The sequence below is a fragment of the Carassius carassius genome, chromosome 32 (assembly GCF_963082965.1).
Source record: "Carassius carassius chromosome 32, fCarCar2.1, whole genome shotgun sequence".
NCBI lineage: Eukaryota > Metazoa > Chordata > Actinopteri > Cypriniformes > Cyprinidae > Carassius > Carassius carassius.
The window spans coordinates 22,085,046-22,107,597 of record NC_081786.1 but is presented as its reverse complement, the minus strand read 5'-3'; the positions used below and the strand labels follow the sequence as shown (position 1 = coordinate 22,107,597).

Here is a 22,552-nt window from a genome sequence, read left to right as displayed (position 1 = left end):
TATAAAGTTTGGGATCAGTACGATTTTTAATGCTTTTTAATGAAGTCTTTAACGTTCATCAATGCTGTATTTATTTGACCAAAAATAAAGAAAACACAGTACTATTGTGAAATATTATTGCAATTACTACTATTGAAATCTACATTGAAATATAATTTATTTCTCTGACACAGAGCTGAATTTTCAGCATCATTACTCCAGTCTTCAGTGTCACATGATCCTTCAGAAATCATTCTGATATGCTGATTTATAATCAGTGTTGAAACTGTTGTGCTGCTCAATATTTTTTTTGGAACCGGGATACTTTTTTCTTTGATTATTTAAATTATTCAAATAGAAATATTTTGTAACAATATTAGTATTTACTATCACTTTATATCCACTAAACACATCCTTGCTGAATAAAGTTTTTTAAAGAAAAAATTACTGACCCCAAACATTTGAATAGTAGTGTATAGTGTAACACAAAATGTCTATTTCGGATCAACACTGTTCTCTTTAACTTTTTATTTATCAAAGAATCCTAAAAAAAATACCACAGTTCTCAAAAATATTAAGCAGCACATCTGTTTCCAACACTGATAATAAATCAGCAAATCAGAATGATTTCTGAAGGGTCATGTGACACTGAAGACTGGAGGAATGATGCTGAAAATACAGCGTCGCATGAATAAATAATATTTTAAGTATATTAAGATAAAACACTATGATTTTAAATTGCAATAATATTTCACAAAATTTTTGTTGATCAACTAAATGCAGCCTTGATAAGCATAAGCAACCTCCAGTCTCTTTTATTAAAGAAATCATCCAAAAATTTGGAGCTGCTGTTTGTCTAAGATGGTCCAGATTTTCCCAGGCTGTGTGATTTCTTCACACTTCACTGCTTGCAGAGCAGTGTGTAAAAGTGGAGAGGTGTGTGCGTGGACAGGTTCATTTGCTCTGTGAAGAGTCATGCTCAGGGTAGATGAAAGACTTCATGTCTTCACTTTAGCAGGTCAAGCTGAGCAGCACGCATCCGTGAACAGACCTTCTTTCTCTTGCACTAAACTGCCCCTTTAAGTTATATTCTCACTCTCCCATCTCTTACTTTTTTTCTCTCCTTTATTTAATCCATTGCTTCTCTCCCAGATGATAAGCTTCAGATGTCAAAAGTGCTACTCTCCATATATATTAAAGTGAGTGGGGTTTATCATTAATGCAAAACTACAAATTATTCATATAAGACAAGTAAGACCTATTAATTCAATATTATTTCATTGTTTGAACTATAACGTTAGAGTTCAGATAACACTGATATTTACTAAAAATATTATAATAAAAATGTTTACACAACTGCTTTTTAAATACTCTAGAATGCTACGCTGCATTATTTATAAGAGTTACCATGGAATGAACATTTGGTGGTAATCGACATTCATGCCACACATCTTGACAGTACTCAAAACGATTATTTTATGTCACAACGGCACACGTTCACCTTTCACAGAGCGTGTGTTTTTGAAGCACAACCATAACCATGACTCTTTTCCACCATCATGTCGAACGGAAACCAGGCCGTTGCAGACCAGTAACGTTTGTAGTTTCTTTTTCCACTGTGGTGCTGCGAAATCTAAATTTTTGGGAAAACGCTGGAGTGACCATGATATGGAGAATGATGACATCACATAAAAGCTAAAAGTTCCAACTAGCTACAAAGAACAATTATTAACAATATTATGTGAATAGTATGTTGACATATATGATCTATCTATCTAATTAACAGTATTGGACCCAATTTTCCAGACTTTTCCAGAGTTTCAATCCATTGAAACAGTTTGTAAATAAACCATGCCATGCTGCCCAAATGGAAACGTAGACTGGAATTGCATTTATCTTTTGGTCTACTCTCTAGATAGTTTTCTTCAAAAATGTTGGGAAACAAGCAGAATGAAAATAGAGTACAAGGGCCATCAAAGCGCACACACAATTGAAAAACACAAACTTTATCTCAGAACGACTTTGCTAGTCGCTGGACCCTTCACCTTGAAGCTCGGCTACCTGTGTTGAACAAGCCGCTCTCAGCTAAACGCAATTTCCCACTGCAAATGTCTCTACATGCGTTTCGCAGAGTAAACAGCATGAACTAGGAGACTTCAGAAAGGACAACATCAGGCTGTTGTTTGTTCCGGAAAACAAAAGGGCCTTTTGCCGCTATCAAACTGCCATTAGATACGGGGAATTGAGCGCACGGTTCTCTCAGTGCTCCAAACGCTGGGGTGATAACACTCAGCAAAGGCAGGCCAGCCTGCTAATTGCACACCGAATATTTATAGACCAGACAATTAGCTACTGCCTTTTATATGCAAACAAACAGCAGCGGCAAGGCAACACGGATGGACGAGAGGAAGTAATTAAGATGCTGAAAACAGGACACGGACATGCTGTCTGTTGTACAGTGATTTGTGGCAAACAAACACAATAATTAGCCTGTCATTGTGGGATAATGAAATTGCTGGTGTCTTTCGCTCTCTGCCAAGTGCCATTCGGCACAAGGACGTTTTACTCGGAGTCCTCAGGCATATGGCGAGGAGAGGGAGCGTGAGGTTTTGTCTCGGAGAGTTCAAAGGTGACCATGTGTGGCGTGGCTCTCAGGAGGGGTGACAGAGACTGCTCGGATGAGCTGATTTTTCATGCCACTGTAGCAACGGAAAATAGTTTTGAGCGGCTGCGTGTTGGCGTGTGAGTTGACTGAATTGTCCTCTGATAAAAACAGTCACGCTCCTCCACTCCTACTTTGTTGAACCACAAACAGTTGGTATCAAATACTGTATGACACATTCACAGAATGATAGATTTATTTATTTGCTTAGGGGAAAAAAAGGAAATTCTTCAAGAACATTTATTCAATTCAGAATACTGCAGTCAAGGATTGGAAGCCAGTGCTCTGAAAACAGATTGTAGGCAATCTTTGGCTAAATTAAAAAGTAATCAGCATTTTTGTAAATGTATTAATCTATTAATTTTTTTAGTATTTGCTAAACATTTAACTGAATTGCAAGTACTGTTTTATATTTTTATTGTTATTATGTAATTTTGTATAATCTCTACATGGTTGTATAGTTTTTTTTAAAGCCTCTTGTGCTCATCAAAGCTGCATTTATTTTATCAAAAATGGATTCAAAACAGGATCATTATGAAATATTATTAGTTTAAAATAACTGATTTCAAAAGCTGAATTTTCAGTATCATTACTCAGTGTCACACGATTCTTTTGAAATCAGTCTGATATACTAATTTGGTGCTCACGTAACAATTATTATGACTTTATTTTTTTTCAGGATTCTTCGATAAATACAAATTTGAAAGTAAGAATTTATATTACAATTTTTTTTTTTACAATGCAAGTCTCTACTGTTGTTTCTGACAATCTTTGATGAGTAAAATTTTGCATTTCTTTAAAAAAAAATCACTATTACAAAATTAAGTGACTTAATCCTTTTACAAAAGGGAAGCAATAGCATTATGACAAAATACACAAATCTTCATGTTGTGGGTAAAATTAAATTCAGTTAAATGTTTAGCAAAAAACAAAAGTAAACAAATAATAAAAGATACATTAGCCTAAAGAAAAGTACATTTAAAATGTTTTAAGTACTTTATAATTTAGCCAAAGATGAATGTACAATCAGTTGTAGAGCACTGGCTTCCGTTCCTTGGCTGCAATATTCTGGGAAAACTGGATAAATGTTCCCTTTAGCAAAAAAACAAACAAACAAACAAAAAAACCTTAATATATCATGCTCAATGTTCAACATTTCTAAAAGTGAATAGTTATTATAAACAACTAAAAAAAATAGACTTTAATGTATAATTCAGTTGATGTGGCTCACTGGTGTATGTACTGGCTATTTAATAACTTTTGAAGTTTTACCGTTTCAAATGTGGCCCATTCAATCATAGCCTGTTTCATAATGCCATTTCTATGCATAATTGCGCAGCGTCTCCATAATATACATATAGGAAATATTTCAAAGTCCCATCACCCGCTTATTCATACAGGACTGTTCGGTCTCATTGAGTTTTTCTGACATCTCATTTTCTAGCATTCCATATCAGCTTTGTAGAATTCCTTTCATATTCACTGCATTGTGCTAAAAGACAGACACACTACTGCACTGCAGTATGAAGAGGAATGAAACCAGAGACGTGTCGTTGTTTGGGGAGAAAGCAACGTTCCCTTATCAGCATGTATTTGGATGTGTGTGTGTGTAAGTGCTTTCTTATCAGCTTGTATGTAGTGCATGGAGGTGTGTGAGACTGGGGCCACAGGTTCAGCAAAACTCTGCTTCTGCTGGGCAGGATCATTCAGAGAGAGCTGATTTGATATTTGGCTCTGATAGGGCCCATAAGAGTGCCTTTGTTGTGCACTATTGTTGCAGGGCTTAAGCTCAAACCCTCTTCATCTTCCTGACTGGCTGGGTTAATAACACTGATAAAGCATCACTTTGATAGAATCATCTCTCTTTTCCTGCACATTCACTCGCCTGTCTGTCATATCTCTGTCTCTCTGTGCATCTGTCATGAATACCGTCATCTCTTACCTTATTCATCCTCTCGCCTCTTCCTCTGTTTTCCTCGCGCTCTTTCTCCACGGCTAATACCTGCCAGTCAAGAGAGAAGAACCTAATGAGGGTGTGTATGTGGTGGTTTTTTAGAAGATGCTTTTTCCAAAGGCAGCTGGATTGGGATGCTTTTTGTGTGCTTGTACTTGTTTGTGAAACACATGCTAGGAAAATAAGGGTTTATGAAAGCTCTTGGGAGAAGACAGTGTCATTTGCAAAGGGGACAATTGAGAATCATGGAATACTTAGATTTGTTGTTCTTACAAGAAAAAGTTTTAAGGATTTTGACATACGCAGGACATCTCTAATTTAGTCCACTTACATCAAACACCTGCAAGCTTGCATTCATCCGCCTCTATTTTTGAGTGCAGTGCCCACATCTCAATATTCAATCAACAACCAATGCACTGAACCAAGTCTCTGCCCTACATTTTTATGTTTTGTAACAGATTAGGTGCTTATCTGGGGCAATTGCTGAATCTCTTCGACATAACCTGTGGACAAACAAACATCATTTGAGTAATATGGTTTTTAAATAATTTAAATCTGAATCCTTATTTGATCATGGGCTGCTCTCGGATCAGTGGTCAAATGAAATCAACCCAGGCTTACTGGAAAAATGTACTTGTGGCAATATTGCTACAAAATTATATTAGGTTGCTTCTTGCACACTTTGTGACACTTCCAAAAAGTGAAATGTCCAGTGAGTTATGTCGAAGTTGTGCACTATGGTAAAAGTGTTTTTAAGCCATAACAATGTAGATGGGTAAAACAGGTTGAGGCATGTTTTTTTCCTGTGATTAATAAAATTCATAGTAATCAATTCAGACATATAATATTTCAGTCAGTGACTTTTTTCTGACATAAATATCTCTACTATGAAAAGTCAGGTCCTGATGTAAAAGAAAAAAGAAAAAGTGAAGTAATTTTTTTGTTAGTTTGCCATTATCTATCAGTTGTTTCTTATAAATAAATAAATAAACAGCAAAACCACGTCACTGGTTATTTATATTTGAAAAACATTTGTCAGTGTAATCATTTGTGTGGTGCACCAAATTCATGCTATGCAACTAAAATGTAAAAAACATTTACAATAAAGACCTCATAGAGAGGACCCTGTAGACCCTCATTACTGTCAAGGTCAGTAAGTCTTGTAAATTGACCTTTTTATGACAAGGCAACATCAGTTGAAGTTGTAAAAGGGCATGTGGTGCAACTCCCTAAAAACCTTTTATATTAAAAATATTATTACCATGACTACTAATAATAATTTTATTTCAGGTGATATTATATCAAATATAGGAATAGTATATCTGCCATCTGGATTTTGATCCGTATCATTTAAATCTGCTTACAATTTTGTGTTGTAATTGTCATTTTTATAGTGTATTTGGTGAGAAATGGACAATATTTCACAACAGTACTGGTCAATCAGGATGTACATTTGTCCTCCTCTTGGATAGAGACATTGGGAACCGCTCCAGATTGGTCTCAGGCACCATCAGTGACACTCTCTCTCTAATAGGAAAGTGTGTATTTGCTGTGAGAAATGATGGTTGAATGAAGTTCACTCAGACAAGTGTATGTACAATCCTCAAATTCTCACCGTATACTTCATTCAGAAACCTTCTGTGTGATATATAACAGTATGTTTGTGATTGATCTTTGATCACAGGGACACTAATGTAAACGCAAACACACATGTGCACACGGTTAACCTCCCGGCTACGGTCAGCCATTCATTTGATTTCATATCCTCTCTCGGTGTCGCTCTTTCTCTCACCCTCTCCCTTTTCCCCCTTTACTAATCTCTGCAGGTATTTCTTTCCTCTGCATTATTAGAATGCAGCCAATGCTCTCTATTGATGCATGTCAGAGCTCATTCTTTCATCTCCAACATTTAATTTACCATCCTGTTGTGTGGCTAATCCCGTGTCGTGCCATTTCCTCCACTCCTCAGATTGCTCTCTCAAAGCCCCTTCTTTTGGCCAGATAAAGGGGAAGGTAATCGCCATTGTCAGCCACAGATACACCGCCGTGGCCCTCCCCTCGCCGCCCCCCCCCAGGCCCAAATGAAAGGGGCTGCGCTGGCCTTCCGCCCCACTAATCACTGGCCTGCCTCTCAGTAAGAGTGGAACCAGCAGCTAGTGCACTTTCATCGTAAGAGAGAGAGAGAGTGAGTATGGAAGAAAGGGAGTCGAAACAGAGAGAGAGCAGTCTTTAAAAAAAATCTACTGTGTACCTGGGTCTATAATTAACTTTTAACCACACATTCAAGTAGCAGATGAATTGAAAAAAATTCTAACAGACATGTGTGACGCTGAACCACAAAACAAGTCTTAAGTATCAATTTTTCAAAATTGAGATGTAAAATTCGCTGAAAGATAAATAAGCTTTCCATTGATGTATGGTTTGTTAGGATAGAACAATATTTGGCCGAGATACAACTATTTGAAAATCTGGAATCTGAGGGTGCAAAGAAAATCTAAATATTTGAGAAAATCACCTTTGAAGTTGTCCAAATTAAGTTCTTAGCAATGCATATTACAATCAAAAATGAAGTTTTGATATATTTAGGGTAGGGAATTTGCTAAATATCTTCATGTAACATGATCTTTACTTAATATCCTAATTATTTGGCATAAAAGAAAAATCAATAATTTTGACCCATACTATGTTTTTTGGCTATTGCTACAAATATACCCCAGTGACTTAAGACTGGTTTTGTGCTCCAGGGTCAAACATATGTGTGTGTGTGTGTGTTTATTTATACATACATACATACATACTATATCTATACCGACATTCAATATTTCAAGATTTTTAATGTTTTTAAAGACATTTCTTAAACTCATTAAGGCTGCATTTATTTGATAAAGAATACAGAAGAAACAGTTATATTGTAAAATTATTAAAATTTAAAATAACAGTTTTCTATCTTAATATACCTTAAATATAATTTATTCTTGTGCTTCACGCTGAATTTTCATCAGCCATTACTCCAGTCTTCAGTGTCACATGATCCTTCAGAAATCATTCTGATTTATTTACAATAAGCTGACTTATTATCAATGTTGGAAACAGTCGTGCTGCTTAATTTTTTTATTTTAGGAACCTCTCATACTTTTTCAGTATTCTTTGATGAATATAAAGTTAATAGGAACAGCATTTATTACAAATAGACAACATCAGCATATTATTAATAAGGCAGAATGATTTTGAAGGATATTGTGACACATTCAGCACTGCATCACAGGAATGAACATAATTTACAGTATATAAAATAGTAAACCATTATTTTAAATTACAATAATATTGCACAACATTACTGTTGTTATCTCATTATTACATATTAAATATCATTGGTTAAAAAGTCACTTGCATGAATTAACTAGCAGCTAATTTCTCATTTACTCTGAACATCATTACTGAGTGGTTTTAGACTCGGCCCTCTATAAATTCAATTGCCTCTCGACTTCAAATGCACCCATAAACATCTGTTAACCCGAGGACACAAGTGGAAGTGGGAGGCCACACTAAATGCAGGGCTCTTCGCGTGTGTCGGACACTAAAACCAATCACCTCTCTCTGTCTCATTACAGCATCTGCCTGAGAGTGGGAAATCATCTTTGACTCAAGTTAAGGGGCTGCTTAATATACAAGGCAAATTAATGGACAACATAGGCTGATGCTGCACTGGTACTTGGGGACGTTGGAGGGGGGAGATGGAGGTGGGGGAGATGATTGCCTGTGATGTGGCCTTAGCTTAAGGTTGTAATCCCTGGCCAACAGATTCTCTCTGTCTCTCTTCACCCGCACGGAGACCCTCGGCCAAGGATCGCTCCGAGCTTAATTAGAGCGAGAGGGAGCGAGACAGAGAAAGAGAGGGAGGGAGGAACGCAAGGAGTGCATGCGAGAGAGAAATCAAATGGAGGTGTAGCTAATTAAGATCATAGCTAGGGCTGAAATGCTCTAAATTGCAGCGCTGCAGGAGATGAGTCCCTGGGGAAAGAGATGGGAGGGAGGATCAAGCGAGACTGGGAATATTTTTTTCCCATATAGTCCGAGATACGGGCCTGGGTCAGGGATTAGGTTCTGACTGGGAGTCAGCGGGTCGAGAGGATGAATTACTCTATCGTTTCGTTATCTTGCAGTCATACACTCAATAAAGAGGCACTGGTTGGATTAGCCAGGTTTCTTCATCTGTTCTTCATTGATATAGTTATTACTTGATATCGAGGCTGAGTGGTGGAAAGGGTTAATTCCTTGCAGGCAGCGTGTGTAGATAGGAAAACCACAAAACAATACCAAATCAGACGGAAAGGTGAGAGTCAACATCTCTTTGATGCACAAAAATGGACTTATGAAATGACAGTTCCATTTTTCTGCAAGAATAATTATATAAAATTCTCCCTTATAGTAATTACTGCAACAAAAAAATCCTCACAACTGCCATATTGGATAACTTATCTCCTCTGACAAGGAGTTACACCAATTAAACTAACACAGACGGTAATGTTTGAACATATGCAACGTTTTCTGGCTTTGCTGTGGCCGTAATGAGTTACCTTCAAATCTATGTAAACGTTACAGTTTAACTAAATTATACTTGCTCTGCAAGATTTTCTATAAACTGTTGCTCTTCCGTAACAATACTTGTTGACCTGACAGAAAAATAAATGACCACTGAAGTAAAACGATAAAGGGTTAGTTCACCCAAAAATGAAAATTATGTCATTAATAACTCACCCTCATGTCGTTCTAAACCAGTGAGACCTCCGTTCATCTTCGGCACACAGTTTAAGATATTTTTGATGAATTCTTAGAGCTCTCTGACTCTCCCATAGACAGCAATGTGATCGGTAAAATAATTCATGTGACATCAGCAGTTCAACCATAATATTACAAAGCTAAGAGATTACTTTTTGTATGCAAAAAAAAAAAAAAAACACCAACAAAAACAACAACAACAACACACAGATACGTTGTATTCATTCAAGTCAAAGCGTAAACGACGTAGAAAACATATCCGCATGATGCAGGTGACACAGAATATCATATGCTGTTCGTGTTCAGTGGAAACTCTCAAAAATGGCGCTAGGTTGGAATAGACAAATTTTTGAATAAAGTCGTTATTTTTGTTTTCTTTGCATACAAAAAGTATTCTCATAGCTTTGTAATATTATGGTTGAACCACTGATGTTACAACAATAGCATCAGCTACAACAATACTTTTTGTGTGCAAAGAAAACAAAAATATAGACTTTTTTTCCCCAACAATTTCTTGTCAATGCATAAAAATCAAGTACTTGCCTTCATTAACTTGCATAAAGCATGTTTCAGGCCCAACGAATCTGCATATTGATGCTAATGAGCGTGACTTAATTTTAAGTTCAAGTTTAAATCCAGACTACAAAATGTCCTAATTATTCCACAATAATTCCCTGTTCTGCCTCTGCTGTTTACCTAAAATCTGTTCATATTATGCACAAATGTCCAACATATATACTACCTTTCAAAAGTTTGGGCTTGGTTTTTTCAAATTTATTTTATAAAAAACACAGTAAAAACATTGTGACATATAATAAAAACTTACAATGCAATTTATTTTACATGCAGTTTATGTTAAAAACAATTATTCTCCTGAACATTTTTTTGTGCAGACAGAATGACAATGACATTCAACCAGGTAAACAATTACAATGTTATTAATAATATTCCCTATGATGCCACAGAGTACAGTTTATGCAACTAAGCTGCTATTGACACACAGAGTGTGTGAGAGGTGAAAGAGCCCGTGGCTATGACAGCCCTGTGTAAGTGTGTGTGTTTCTCAGATGGGTTTTCCTCAGGCAGTGTTGATCCTGACTCCCCCGCTATGTCATTACTTAATTGGCTCCTTTAACTAGACATGTACACTTTTGATTGTTGTATACCCTCTGGCATTTTAGACAGGCTTCTAAACCCACAGTTTTATGTCTTGGATGTTACATTTATGTGCCATGTTTTAGGGAACACCTTTGGCAGATGTAAGGAATTGCTGGTTTAAAAATAAAAAATAAAAATGTAAGCAGAATAACGGTTAAAAAGTGATTTTCTATCACAAATGGAGAGGCTGAAACTACAGTAGCATGCACTGACACACTGAGTTATAGTGCTCAGTCTGGAGAAATGGGTTTGAATCTGACTCGCGTCAGTCCTTAATCTTGTTATCCAATTTTCTCCCCATTGTTTACTGCCATCTATTAATTCTTAATAGAGAATATCAGAAGGTTGGAAATAAAAGAACTACAGAAAAACATCCATCCAACAAAACAACTACTAAAATAAAATAAAAATTCAACCAAAAAGACCAAATAATGCCATAAAATAGCTAGCCAAAAAAACAATTATGCAAAATTATAGTAATTCTTATAAATTATAATGTCAATAAAATAATACAACCTAAATACCTAAAAATCTCTTACTGAAGTCAAAATATTAGACATTGTGTGTTTAGAAATAACAATGCATACAGTGCTCCTGCATAATGACCGGAATATTAAACACTCTCTCAGTTAATAAAGAAGATATCTATCACTTTGAGGGTCAGCGCTGTGTCATCTTTTGGGTAAAAATCATTTAGCCAGTTAAACACATTCACAATTTTTCTTCCCCACTCAATTCCTCTCTCCTCAGAAACTTGACCTTTGCTTGAGGAGGATTTTTTTATATTGGTGAACCCCTCCTCTTCCAGTTCAGTATCTGAATGTAGCAGGAGAGCTATTATAGTACAGCCCTCCGCTCCCTCCTCCACCCCCCCAGCACCTCTCACCTTTAAATCTGTCTTTTCATATTCCTCTCAAAGCCCCTTGTCTGGGAGAAAAAGACACACTAAACAGGATCTCTGGGCAAACAAGTGACGAGGGACAGAGAGGGTGAGAGCGGAGGGTGGGAGCTATAGTAGACATTGTGAAAGGATTCTTAGACCAAGATGTAAAAAAGTGAAGAAATAACTGCTCTTTTTTTGTGCTGTACATACATTCAGTGTTATTTTCTGATGTTTGAATATAAACCTAGAAGTAAAAGGCGCTATACTGATGAGGTAAGCAACGACTTACCAGTGGAAAATAAATAAGAAGCCAGTATCTCAAAACCATTCTGACACTTGTCACACTGATAAGGTGGTGTGTGTGCACATCCCCCCCAAAAAAAATGATTTTGAAAGATGAAACATGCAAAAGGAAAAGAACAGTGGTGTTACAAAATGTCAAAGTTAAACAATTATGTGAGTGAATAACACACTTCCACACAGGACTGCCGTATTTCAATTTGGAGATTAACAGCAACTCGCGACCAACAGGCAACATGGCGAGACAAATGAAAGTGGTAATGAGGCTATATGAGGCAATCCAGCAGACTGGCCCGGCAGCCATAGCTGTGACTATGCCGTTTAAAGAAACAGTCAAACGGTAATCACACAGCCGTGAATCATAAGCCTTAGGTAAGCTATGTAATGCTGGTAAGACGGTGAGCTGTGTTTTATTGGTGCAGAAAGAAATCCCTCACACCATTCAGAGAAAGAATCACAACAGTAATACCATTAACTTGCACCAGGGATCTCCAAATGGCATTTAATTGCCAATAGCAGGCCTATTGTTTGGTGCGGGTAAACACAGACTTGGCGAGAGGGGGGTTCAAGTTGAAGGAGTGTCAGACTCTGGGCGTCTGGCGACCAGTGGCCCCTTCTCCCGGTCCCTAAAACACGAAGAGGGATTTATACACACACACACACTAGCGTAGCCCCTCATCTCCACCTAAGCTCCAGAGTAACTAGCTTAACTAAAGTCTTCAGAGACGGTAAATTGGGGCAAAGTCTTCTCTTCCTCTTCTTAATACCAGATTTGTTCGACAATGTGATTTGAGGCTTGTCTATTCAAGGCCTTTTTGGGTTCTGAGCAAAGGGCTTGAGGCTCAAGGCCATTTTACCCCAGTCATATTATAGACCCATTTTCATTTGTGTGTACACGTGGATTTGTGTGTCTGCTTGCTTGTTTTATGGAGGAGTTATGTTTATATTTGTGAATACGTCAGAATTTTGCTGTGCATTGCGGGTGCGAGGCAGCACTGTAAGCAGGGGACGTAATGTTGTTATTTGGCGAAGTTGTATCGGTTTCTCTCTTATAAATTTCTCTTTTATGTCGAACAATGGTTTGAGCGAAAGTGGTCAATGTTTATGCCTTTCTGTTTATGCGGTAAATACTTGTCTTTGGGGTTTTGTTCACTGTTCTCTGACAGGCTTGTTTTAAGTGAGCCATGATTGGCTGCGAGCGCAACGCAGTATGTGTGTGTGCTGTGGCTCACAGCAAACTCTTTTGTCCACAACTAGAGTCTGGCCAATGAACAGCCATCAGCAGTCCTCGCCACTGATTGAGTTTGACAGCGCTTCAGGAGGAGGCAAGCCTTCATTTGAAAAATAAAAAGATTTTTCTTTTCTTTTTTTTTTAGAGGCCTTCTTTCTTTTCTTACCTCACTCACCCCTCCTTTTCCAGCACCCTCTGTTCCTCTGTTCTTCTGTCTGACCGGGAGGTTAAATGATGGAGAGTGGGACTTAGAAAGGAAAAACTCTCAAACCTATGATGAAATTCAAAATAGCCCAAGTCATTAACGGTAGTTGGAGTTTTAATCTTGTTTGTTTCCTTGTCAAGTGATGCCAGCCAGCTATAGCTGATTTACGTCTATTTACAGGTATGATGTGTTTTTTTTTCTCAGAACTCAAACCCTGTTGAAAAGACCTGCATAGCTGGTCACCAGCATATGTTGTGTTTTGTATGCTGGTTCATAGCATGCGATGCTGGTGGACCAGTGAGCTTCCCAACTAACTTAACCAGCATGGCTATTTTGTGTTAAAGAATGAACATTATGTCTATGCTGGTCCATCATTTAGACCAGCATCAAAACTAACAAGTACAAACTAACCTGGATCGGCATAGACATCTATGCTGGGTAAATCTTTCAGTATGAAATTTAGTCTAAGAAAGAAATAGCAGTTAATATCCATTTTTGTTTTTGGTAAATGAAAGATTACTTTATACGTTTAGTAAGAAAATACTATTTTAATCCTTTAACTTCAGCATTTAATGCTTAATTTGAATGTTACTTGCAGCTTCTTTGTGATTTTGGTGAAATTTACCAACAATTCTTGAATTAAAGCAAATTCTTAACATTTTTTTTTCAGTGTAAATGCAAAACTTTTGCCATTAAATATGTGTTTGATGTTATGAAGGAAGCAAATTTTTTTTTTTTTTTTTACATTTTTGAAAGATATTTAACAATTGAAACATTTAACAATATCTTAATTTCCACAGACGACTTTTAATGCACACCAAAAAGCGTCAACTGAAACAATTTATTAAAATAAATATATATTTCAAAAAAGCATTATTATATAAACGGAGACAATGAAACATAGCTAACTAGTTCTCTAGGGTCAAGTGAATACAATTGTTAACATTTTCCTATTTTACGTGATACAGAACAGTTGATGAAACATGTTTGAATCACACGTGTGTTGACTATAACACACAGCGAATGAAACCCAAAGCGCTTTGTGATTTCCTTCCAGCTCCAATACAAATCAGGCAGGCAATGTCCCCAATGCCCCACACTCTTTATTTAATGCAAATGACTGTCATTTAGAATCCAGTGCATTTCTCATGGCAGCACATTGCCTAATCAATGTGAAGAGCCGTGTAAAAAAAACATTGGATCTCTGTAATAGTTGTTTTTGACCGAGTCAAGTGTGGCTGCTAGAAGTAATCTTAACCTGAGATTCAATTATTATGCCTGACTAAGCAAAAGCAGAAGGAAAGGCAGGATCGAAACAAAGAGGTATGTATGTGTGGAAGTCATAGGTGCCGAAATACAAAAGGCATTTTTTTGTTGTTGTTGTAAGCCATGTTGCAAGCCAAATTCAAACACAAATCATCCATTTGAGCATCAAAGCTCAGTGCGGCAGAACATGTGCACCATGGCTCAGATGTTCAAAATAATCTAATCAGAGATCATCAATTTACCCATTTAGTATGAATCCTTTTAGTGCTTTGGGATTAAAAACATAAAAACAGTGTTTTAAGGAACTGGTGTTACTGCAACTAAATCAATGTATTTCTATTCTAGTCAATAGCTGAATATTAATTTGCTATGTTTCCTTTTCTGCAGTGGCAGCACAGGATGAGTTTGCTGGCATCAGGCCTCTGGTGGCACTTCACAGTCAGCTGGTGTCAGATGGCCTTGATCGTGCATGGGTTACAAAAGAGGCATGTGGCAAATTTTAGCTCAAAATCTCATTGTCACCTTTTTAATAACAAGCTCCCTGTCTATTTTCCAAATGCAGTGTTTGGGAAAAAAATAAAATAGACCGGAAAGGGAGGGTGATTGCAGAACATCAATGACACCATTCTCACATGCTCCGGAAATTCATATTTATTGTTATTGTCTGCTGATAGGCATGGTTAAACATAGACGGTAGAGACCCATTAGGGAATCACTATATCCATGTCCTTTGTTATATGTGCAGATTTGTCGATCTAAAAAAATCTGCATAATGCATAGTGTCAATTAGGATCATCAACAATGCAACAAATGAGTATAGTTCTAATTTCAGCACATGAGAAGAGGTTCAAACCCTTGAGACTAAATGACTTTGAGCTGATCTTTTCTAAAAAAGAGAGAGAGGAAAGGAGATGGGTTGCAATAGAGGAGAGATTGGTGAAAGGACAGCATGAACTGAATAAACATGTTATGAAGTGGATCTTCTTGTCTTTCCCAAGGACATTTGGAGTGAGTTTCTCTCTCTCTACTTCTTTTTCTCCTTTCTCATTCTTCCTAAAATACGACAGTGGGCTAATGACAGCAACATAAACACAAAAAAGGCAATTTAGCTTCTTCTTGTAGAACTTCTTTGAAAATAAGGGAATTTTAATTATGGTGCACAATGAAAAAGAAACAAAGATGGGGGGGGGGGGCACTCATGCACAGTAAACAAAGCTGAAACAATTATCTTCTGGTGACCAGTGTGTGTTTTTAGAACACTCATTTAATCTTTTATTTACTGCGGAGAGAGTTAGAGCGAGGGAGGGAGAAAACATGAATGTTTGAAAGTGGGAGTGAGAGAGAGAGAAACTGAGAGATAGGAGGGGAGGGGTGAGAGAGAGGCTAGGGTGAAAAGAACAAGATAATGTGCAAACATTTTGCATATCCTCGACCTAATAAGTAATAGATGAATTTTTATGAGGCAAATCATTCAGCTTTTATCGTGTGTGAAAGGCTGTCATTTGTTGTTGAAGGCCAACGTTCACCACCCCCAGCAAAACAACTCTAGGTTACCAATTATCAGTGCATGTTAATGGGTTGACATTGAACAACTGGGATGGACTTGGAAACAACATGGTGCAAAGGGATCTCAAAATCAATCGGTTTGCCCCCCAGTTGGCCGTCTGAGACTGAACTGTTAAAATGGCTTTAAAATGTGGCAGATTAAAAATGAAAATTCTGTCATTAATTACTCACCCTCATGTCGTTCCAAACCCGTAAGCCCTTTGTGTATCCTTGGAACACAAATACATTTTTTTTTGATGAAATCCGAGAGCTTTCTGGCCCTGCACAGGCAGCAACGCAGCTACCACCACCATGCAAAAGGAAGTAAGGACATCATTAAAATATATCAATGTGACATCAGTGGTTCAACTGTAATTTTATGAAGCTATGAGAATACTCTCTGTGTGCAAAGAAAACTAAAATAACTTTATTCAACAATTTCTTCTCTTCCGTGTCAGTTGACACGCATTCATGATGCATGTGTGTAGAACTGCTGACACAGGAGCCCAGATGGCTGAGCCTTGTTTGCAAGCAAAGTAATGCACACGCATGCGTCATGGTGTCATAAACGAAGAGAAGAATTTAGCAATTATAGGCCAATACGTATTCTCCCTGTAATGTTGAAAGTCACAGAAAAATGGGTAGTGGAGCAAATAATCACATATCTTAAAGTGGTGGTTTACTGTTTTTTATCTTTTTCTAGGCTTGATTGTGCAGTCTAATGTGTTAATGCTTAGTTTTGTATTCGACACCGCTCTGTCCCTTCTCTGAGAAATACACTGATCATTTCCTTCTTTTAGCTAGTTCAGTATTGTGATTGGCTAAACCTCATCTAAATGTCCCATCCCTCACCTCACCCAGTGGCATGTGCTCTGGTTGTATTGTAAACAATGGCGCTGTTAATATTGCTAATTAGTTTGAGCCCAATTAAGTAGCAGAGGATATCATTAAAGTGGATTGTGCAGAACCTGTGCAAGCACGGCTTTTAATGTTAAGCCTATGTTTTTTTGTTTGTTGTCGTCTCATACTTTTAGATACGCTGATATTTGAAAATGCTACTTCTTAAGAAACTCTTAATATACGGTTTTATCCTGATGAAAGCTTCAATACAGTACGGCAACTGCACGCACGTCCATGTTTAACGCTTCTCCTAGCCATTTGAAAAATAGTAGGTAGTACATGAATTTAAATATTTAGGATTATTATAAAATGTTCTTTTAAAAATATGTGAAGAAAGTGGTTAATATAGTGAAATTTAATTTAGCGGATTTCAGATTTATCCAGAATAGTCTAACCAACGAAGAAGCGGTTCTATTCATGAATTCAATGTTTATATTTTTATAAAAACACGAGTGGAATAGACTCCCAGTAGGGCTGAAAGAATTAAAACATTTAACAGGACACTGTGGTTTCTCAAAAAAGCTGAAAATATGGTTATTGACCCATTGACTTTTGATCATTAATAGTGATTTATGAATATGGTACAGTAGTCTGTAATTCCTGTTTATTTTTTCCTTATTTTTTTAATTTGGTTCTTAATTTGGTGTATTAATATTCTTTGTTTATATTTTCTTACTGTTCTTAACATAAATCTGCCAAAAGGGACTACGGATGAAAATTAGCCAGTGTTTGCTAAATCTGGCACATTTTACATATTGTATATACTATGAATGTGCATTGTTCCTGATGAAATAAAATAAATGAAAAAATGAAATGAAACTGTTGAACAAAGTCATAATTTTTGGTTATCTTTGCACACAAAAAAATATTATCGTAGCTTCATAAAATTAATGTTGAACCACTGATGGACATGGACTACTATAACAATGTCCAAACTACCTTTCTGGGTCTTGAACATGGTAGTTACTTTGCTGTCTATGCATGGTTAGAAAGCTCTCAGAATTCATCAGAAATATGTTAGTTTGTGTTCCAAGGATAAACGAAGGACTTGCGGGTTTGGAACAACTTTGTAATGGACACAATTTAAATTTTTTGGTGAACTATCCCTTTAAGTAACTAAAAGTTGTTTTGGGTGCCTTCACACTTAGATTAGATTGCTTGGTCTAAATGACCGTTAAATGAGAGTCTCATCTTGCAGTGTATCAGTCGCGTTTGTCAGGAAAGTGAGTGAGCACAAACACATACACACAATTTGACCACATCATACGTCATAAATAGCAGGTTCACTTATACGATTTAGGCTGACTGAGTTCACATTAGTGGTAAACCATACACATGAACCTTACTCTAGACCACCTTTTTAAGTGGACTCAGATATGGTTTGCAGGTACACACCAGAGTTTGAAAAACAGGATGAATTCAAATGAACCTGGGTGCACACTAAGTGCTAGTGTAAAAAACCCTTAGCATCAACAGGTCAGATTACTTTACCTAATTTACTGTGTGCGACAGCAGAAGGTTCCAGTGTAATGTGATGCTCATTTTGAATGTTGCACTAATGTCAAACCATTAGTATCATCAAAGCTGCCTTGTCTTTTTAGCCCCCCCCCTTTCTGGATGTTGGTTCAAATTATCCTCATAGACATAGAAAATATAATTAATGTATGATACCTGCAGTACATGATGCACTTCCTGTCCAGCACAAATACAGTGGGAACAAGCTGCAATGGTGTGGAAGTGATGTGAGAGGTACTCAAAAGGCTATTACGCGTGTAGGCCGTCTCTGAATGGCATATGGTGATTAAACTAAGTGGATGTCCAGCGGGAGACCGGTGTATAAGAAACTTAATTAAACCTATCACTGTCAACTGGCAAACGAGCTTATTGACACCTCGGCCTGTGCTGCCACACCAGCTCACGTTGATCTTTATTGGTCTTTACTCAAAGTGTTCCTGGCTGGCATTTGCCAGTTTGTCTTTTAAAGGTGTTAAACATGGAGCAAGGCATCAGTGTTATCCTTCCTGTGTCCCTTTGACCAACTTACATGTGTGTATGTGTGTGTTCATTCATTATGATTGGTGGGGCAAGATAGCAGAGAGGGGCCACAAGGAGAGGTGAGGGAGAAAATTCCATAGGATTAATTTTGTCCAAAGCGCCCTCGCACCCCCTCTCGCAGTCCCTAGTCACCCCCGACAGTAACTTCAGCTGTGCAGCCCGGTGTTAAAAGGCCCAGAGGAATACCGTCTTTGTCATTCTGTCGATTTGGGGGGAAGAATAAGAGAAGTTTAATCCCCATTGTCCACAGGTCTGGTCGGGAGGGGGGTTGGCGGCTGTAAAATGATCCAACCGGCCTCGCTAATCCCCCATACCCAATGGAACCCCCCCCCCCCACCCCACAAACACACCTCAACAATGGCACAGTCCTAACCGGGAGTCAGACCCCAATGTGCACATTCTAAAGAGGAAAATGAAGTGAAGTAAAAAGTTGCCACAACAGAGAGAATGGAGTGTGGGATGGAAGGACAGGGCAGAGAAGGCTAAAGGAGGTGTGGGTGGCAGAATACCTTGTGTCCCTCGGAAAGCTGTTGTTGCTCTTTTGTGGGGTCCTTGGCAACAGGGTATGCTGCGGGACTCCCTCAAAACCTTAGTATTCATCTTCCAAATAAGACTCCAGAACAACGGCAAAGAGGGGGCCTTCCTTAGAAACCAAGAAACTCCCAAATGATAAAAAAAACAAAAAAGAAACACGTCATCTTTAGAGGTATCTAGGTATTTACCTTTGTTACAATTATAGGGGACCTTACAAGAGTTAATGCCATGATAACTAGTATAAAGTTAACATGTTCAGAATTGGAAGATCTCCTTCTGGGCAAAATTGTTGCGGTGAACAAGAGAAGGTTAATATTCTTAGCATTAAGGTTATAACTAAAGATCCAAGATTGCGTTAGAACAAATGTTATAATTTAATAATTGATCATTCAAGAACCTATACTGGCAACTACTATTTAGACTTTTGGAGAGATGTATCCTCCTCAATGTCTGTAGTGGCTCCAGTGGTTAAGTTCACATCAATGGTCTAGTAAATGTGAATGAATTTGAAGTTAACTGAAAAAGGTCAGAAGACAAGAGTAGGCCAGAGAACAAATTAGATGGCGCCATGATGGATAGATTGCATAGGGATACTCATTATTTAACATGCAAAGCACTGAACATGGGAGATTTGAGACCTGGAGACAGACAAAGAGTCTACGGGAAAGGTGGATGACTCAGTAGACCTTCAGGATAAATGTGATGTTATGTGATGGTAGTGACTCCATCACTTGGAACATATGGCATCCAAACTCTGATGAGGTACAGATTTGATGAGGTACAGTTGAGAAAGAAAGCGGCACTATGGGGGTAGGGTTAGCATGGGAGAGAGAGAGAAAGAGACAGAGAAAGGGAAAGAGCCAGGAGACAGCCATTTAAAATTCAGTTTCCTGGGAGTGAAGAGGCTAATCCTTCCTCCGTAATTCCCTGCAGCAGAAGCAAACCCCCATCCATCCCTCCCTCCCTCCCTCCCTCCCTCCCCATCATCATCACTTCTCTCCTCTCTCGCTGACTCTACCCTATCTCTTTATTCTTCCGTCTCTAACATTCTCTCTTGCTGTCTTTCGCACGGTCTCACTATTTCTCTGCTTAATCTCTCGCCGTCTCTCTCCCTCTTTTTTCCCCATCTCTCACTTTCTCCCTCTCTCTTTCTCTCTCTGAGTGACAGTACAATGCCCAGACCCTCACATGCTTATCTAACTCTAGCAGATGGTCGACTTGGATCAATGCACACATGCCACGATCAATGGCTGCGATAAAAAGCGGCGGGGATGGTACTTGTTCCCCCTCTCTTTCTCTCTCCCCATTTCCCTCCCTTCATGCCCATCGTGCTGCCCAGCCCGATTGTCTCTCCCTTTTCCACATCTGCATTTGGACCAGCACCCAGTGAGGGGAGGCCTGGGAGAACAGGGTGCCTCCAGTCCTTAGGGGCTGCCTGCTGCTACTGCCTGCTGACTTTTGCCCTCTAGAATGTCTTTCCTGTCGCCTTCTAGGTCCTGACTGAGCCCAATCTTCCATTCGCTATCAGACTTGGACTCATCATGAGATTGCTGTTCTACATCTTCGCTCCCATCTCTTGCACACCTGCCCACCTGCCATTGCAGCTGTATTTGTTTATAACACAAGTTGCAGGCATCCATGACATGTTCTCAGAAGTGTGTCGTACATTCTAGGTGATTGTCGAGCTCCCCTACAAAACCTATTAACCTAACTTTACATACACTGCATGGCCCCGCCTTCTTTATCTTCTAAATCTTACCTGCTTCTCCACACATCCAGAACTTTACAGCTTTGAATGTTGATTGTAACATCATTGGACTACTAAACAATGTTAAGGCTTATATTTCAGAAGGTGTTTATAGAACAAGCTGTAAATCTTATATTAAACGACACCAAGAATTATTGACTTATTGTTTTGTTTAATACCTGCATCATCCACTACCCATCAATCCCTGCCGACACGAGATGTTCGCAACTACAATACATGGACAGCATAAAACCACAAACTATTCCTTCTAGAGTCAAATAGTGACCTTGGTTGTACTTATTTATAGTTTTAAGGGGCTCTAATAACATCAATTGTTTGAGCACACTCTCAACTTCACAGTCACAAGATGCCTTCACTTGCAACTTTTAAACCACAGTGTTCAAAGTTTACCAGCATAAGCTGCCTCCTCTCCTCTTATGGAGATTTTTAATTGGGCATTGGTGATGTAATGTGCCTCATAATAAGCCCATTAAGCCGTCTTTTTTCTCTGCATAGATAGAGTGCGTTGTGGCAGTGTGGACACCTCTGCTATTTATACTGCTCAAATCCTCATGAATATTTACACCGAACAGCGATGGCAAAGAGAGTAGGCAGACACCCTGACAAATAGCTCTCATGGGGAGGATTTCACTCTTCCAGGAGAACTTATTTTCTATCAGGACTGCACCTCTCCACATGGTTCGGATACTTGCAGGAAAAGCAATTAATTCTTCAATTACACTTTACTAACTAGGATGGGAAAAGCGATGCATTAGTTAACAAATTTTCCCCTTGAGGGAATCTATCTGTATATGCATCTATCTCATATGTGGACTCAAGTGAGACTCAAATCACAATTTTGATGACTTGACTTGGTAAATATTAGAATTCTGAAGACTTCACTTTGATTTTGTTGCAATTACTTATTACTTGGACTTGAGCTGATGACTCAAGACAATTATTTTTTCACAGAAAACACAAATCTTCGAACTCGAGGCTCTTTTGGTGGGCACATGCAACATTATTTTCCCCTCGGTAAAGCATAAAATGTGTGTGCAGGAAAAAAAAAATGAACTTTTGATCTGTGTCATTTAAAGTTGTCTAGTGAGAAGATCCAGACTTCTATCAAGAATTATAAAAAAAAATGAACTCAAACCTCCTCAAAACTATAGTTTCCAGCCTATCCATCTCTCATCAAACTTGATCAAACTTGAATGAGTGAAATTAACTTTCTAGACAACCAAATAATTTTACATGTGTGGGAATTACCTCAGCATCAATGTATAACATCTACTAGGAGAAGTGAGGACTGTCACCAAAAGCCTTGTTAAGGCTGTGTAAACTTATTTAATAT

At 38.1% G+C, this 22,552-nt stretch overlaps 1 long non-coding RNA gene across 1 annotated transcript in view; it reads left to right on the top strand.

The window, feature by feature from the left end:
* Positions 1-7,282: 7,282 nt before the first annotated feature.
* LOC132112992 (uncharacterized) overlaps positions 7,283-22,552 on the top strand; it is a 190,407-nt gene continuing 175,137 nt past the window's right edge. The window contains exon 1 of the long non-coding RNA XR_009425064.1: positions 7,283-7,340. This is a non-coding gene — a long non-coding RNA (uncharacterized LOC132112992). The remainder of the gene's footprint in view (positions 7,341-22,552) is intronic.